The sequence below is a fragment of the Ambystoma mexicanum genome, chromosome 8 (genome assembly GCF_040938575.1).
Source record: "Ambystoma mexicanum isolate Mex_15411 chromosome 8, UKY_AmexF1_1, whole genome shotgun sequence".
Lineage (NCBI taxonomy): Eukaryota > Metazoa > Chordata > Amphibia > Caudata > Ambystomatidae > Ambystoma > Ambystoma mexicanum.
The window spans coordinates 1,232,874,867-1,232,878,552 of NC_090929.1; the positions used below are offsets into that span (position 1 = coordinate 1,232,874,867).

The following is a 3,686-nucleotide window of genomic DNA, read 5'->3' on the forward strand; positions in this document are numbered from 1 at the left end:
CTAGTGTGGTCCCATATCACTGGCATAAAAGGTGTACAGCCTCTGAAAAATAGAAAATGATGAAAAGTGTTAGAGGGATGGACAGATATATACTGTAAACACTAAACTGTGTTTAAGAAAGAGCCCACGAGAAATCGTGTTAGAAGAATGGACGGATATATGCAGTAAACACTAAACTGTGTTAAGGAAAGAACCCACGAGAAAATCGCGTCTTACCTATAACGACTTGACCAAAGTATAATGCAGATGTACGAGGGGAACAGCCTTTCTTGAAAGCCTCTCGCAACACTCTGCAAAGCGAGCACGAATGTTCATATAGCCTAAAGAGGGCAGGAGGCCTAACTCGCCATTTCATTGGGCCTAAAAGTAAGATGTGTGGATAGGCTGGGAGCTGCCCCACCTGCATGTCACTCACTTGGGTGGATACAAAAGGGCGCCATAACAGTGCATTATACTTTGGTCAAGTCGTTATAGGTAAGACGCGATTTTCTCGTGGGTTCTTTCCTTAACACAGTTTAGTGTTTACTGCATATATCCGTCCATTCTTCTAACACGATTTCTCGTGGGCTCTTTCTTAAACACAGTTTAGTGTTTACAGTATATATCTGTCCATCCCTCTAACACTTTTCATCATTTTCTATTTTTCAGAGGCAGTACACCTTTTATGCCAGTGATATGGGACCACACTAGCCTACCCGACGCATGTGCTCTCCGCACTATATACTCCGCAGACTGCACCTTTCAACTGTGCATGCTATCTAGTTACAGGATTTAATCCACATGTGAGTACATACCTCTACACTCCTCTCCCCATTTGGATAACCTCTATTTGTACTTTTCTTCACTTTTATTCTGATAAGTTCCCCCTTCCCTTTCAGTTGTTGTTTTTTCCAACCTGACCCGATGCAGTTACACCAAGGGCCCTGTTGGTTCCGCTCTTCAGGCATTACTGTTGTGGGCCCCTGAGCCCGTTTTCACGCCTGTATTTCTAACTTTTCCACAGCCTACAAAATTGAGGTAATTTATTTCCTAATTTATTCTCTTTTAAACAACAAGGGCAACTTTATTCAAATTTTGGAGTTCACTCCCATTATGCTTTTAAATTTAATTCCATTTTCTTTCATGTCTGCTTCCCCACAGGGTTAAACTGTTGTGAGGTTCTTTCGCCCTGAGGAAGGCAACTTTCAACTATGTAAAGAAACTATGGCCAGACAGGCGGCATTTCAGCCGAAACGTTGTTGTGATGATGTCAACCTTGATTTTTCTTGAAATATTTTTTTTTGACACCTACACGTAGGCAGACCTGTCATTAGGAATATTGGAGTTAGAGTTTGAGAGGATACGGTTGTTCTGTGTAGAGAAGGAAGAACTTTTTACCTTAAGAACCGTCTATATATCTTCTCTCCACTAGTACTCCATTCCTTTTTTATTTCTTCTTTGTGATTTTATAACAAAGAAGAACTTATTTTAAAAAATATTTTTTTCTGTTTCTCATAAAAAGAATAATTGATTGTTTTCTGTTCTTTAAACAAAATTGTGAATTACAACTGTGAATGTTTTAACAATTTCTGTTATACTTCTTTGTTATTACAACCTTTATGCTCATCAGGATTTTCTTTGTCTAAATAATAAATATTTCAAATAACTTTCTAGAAATTTGCCCTTTTTGTTTTCAGAGAATTTCATAAAAATGCATGATACCAGAGTTTGGTACTTTTTTGAACAATTTAATCATGTTGATTTTGATACATAGCAGTAAGGGATCTCCTGAGCTTAGACAGCACTTGGCTGATTCAAAGGAGTTAGATCCTAAGAAGCTAGCTAAGGCTGCTGACTTGTGGGTTGCCAACAGGGCCACTCACAAGGATTCTGGGGCTACTCAGAAGAAGGATGAGGGGAAGCAGCCAAAGAAAGACAAGAACGAGAATTCCAATAATTCCAATCCAAAAGAGGGCCCCAAACATAACCAGGGTAAGCCCCAAGGTAAACCGAATCAGGCTAGTGTACCACCTGGATCCACACCAGATGGAGGCCAGGGCAAACCCCCCATTCCAGAGAGCATTTGGAAAATGCTTTGTTTGTGGGCTGCCTGGCCATGTGAAAGGAGATCCCAAGTGTAAGGGTAAACCTTCAGGGATCAACACTGTCTCCTTAGCCTTCTCACATGTGGATGAAGTACCTATGACCAGTGGAAACATTCAGCTACTAGCTGATGAGCCCATGAGAGTCTCAACTAGTGTTTCTTTAGTGTCCCAGGGTCTTTGGGAACAACAGAACGTAGATGTCTATACCTCAATCCCAGATAATACTAAAGAGTATTATAAAGATAGTGTTCTTGTGAATGGTCAGGAGACCCCTGCCATCAGAGACACTGGAGCCAGCATAACTGTGGTTGATGGATGTTTTTTCAAAGTGGAGGATGTTGCTAAGGCACCCAAACACTTAACCAAGTTAGCTGGAGGCCCTGTGCAAATGGTTCCCCAGTTACCAGCTCTCATCCAGTGTAATGACATGACTGTCAGAATACCTGTAAGTGTGCAGAATAACGTAACTGGGAGGTTCCTGTTGGTTAATGACCTTAAAAGTCTTGGAGTTGTGTCCAGCACCCTCAGCCCCCCCAGCAGAAGGAAGCAGGAGCTCACAAGGTCTGCAAGGTAGAGAACCGTAAGAGGCTCTCCTGGGGACATGATAGAGGAAGCTGTCACCCCAAGTCCACAGGACCTACTTACTGCCATTGCAGGGCAAGAAAAGACAAAGGGGAAACCTAAGTCTGCCAGCAGGAAAACAGCAAGCACTCCTGTGCCCAGAAGGACATCTCTGAGACTGTCCAAAGTCACACCGGTGACTCCCACACCAGCTAAGGCTGAGTGTGAGGTTCAACCCTATATGGTCAAACTAGATACTGAGGAATCAGATCTAGAAGAGGATCTTACCTTGGTAGGAGATCTTGACCCTGTTGACCACCCTGAGCTGCAGTCTTTACTGGCAGAAGGTGGACCCAACAGAGAATATTTCAGTAACGGACAAAGAGAGTGGGCCTCATTACGACCCAGGCGGTAAGTTACCGCCTGGGTCGTACCTTTACCACCATGGCGTAAACTACGTTTACGCCATGGTGGTTGGCGGACTTACCGCCCCATTCCGAGGTTGGCGGGGCGGTAAGTCCCCAATCCCCATTTACCCTTCCCCATTCCCATTTTTGCCCCATAGGGCATAATGGGAGTGGGGAAGGCGTTAATTACGCCACCGTAAATTACGGTGGCGTAATTAACATCAAGGTCCCTTAGCGCCATGGATTTTAACACCTGCTAAAAGCAGGTGTTAAAACCTCCATGGCGCTAAGGGACCTCGGAATCAGGCGGTAAGGGTCGGCGCTGTTTACGCCGCCGTAAACCCCTTACCGCCTGAGTCGTAATGAGGCCCAGTGTCCTACCTTGGAAGGTCTTCGCCAACAGGCAGCTGCTCAGCTCAATGGGACTGGGCCAGGGAAGTATAGGTTGCACTGGGAAGCTGGCCTCTTCTACAGTGAACCAACTGAGTCACCCCTTGAGACTACAAAAGACTTGTAGTACCTCTAGTGAATCGGCTCCAGTTTCTGCAGTTAGCCCATGAGGTACCTTTGGCTGGTCACTTAAGTTTTACGAAGACCAAAGAAAGGCTATCTCTGCACTTCTACTGGCCTAAGA

The 3,686-nt window shown here is 44.3% G+C and overlaps 1 long non-coding RNA gene across 1 annotated transcript; it reads left to right on the plus strand.

The window, feature by feature from the left end:
• The first annotated feature begins 659 nt into the window (after positions 1 to 659).
• LOC138473760 (uncharacterized) lies at positions 660 to 1,272 on the plus strand. The gene is made up of 3 exons (XR_011268897.1): positions 660 to 782; positions 879 to 1,017; positions 1,141 to 1,272. It is a non-coding gene; the product is annotated as an uncharacterized lncRNA (long non-coding RNA).
• The last annotated feature ends 2,414 nt before the right edge of the window (positions 1,273 to 3,686 follow it).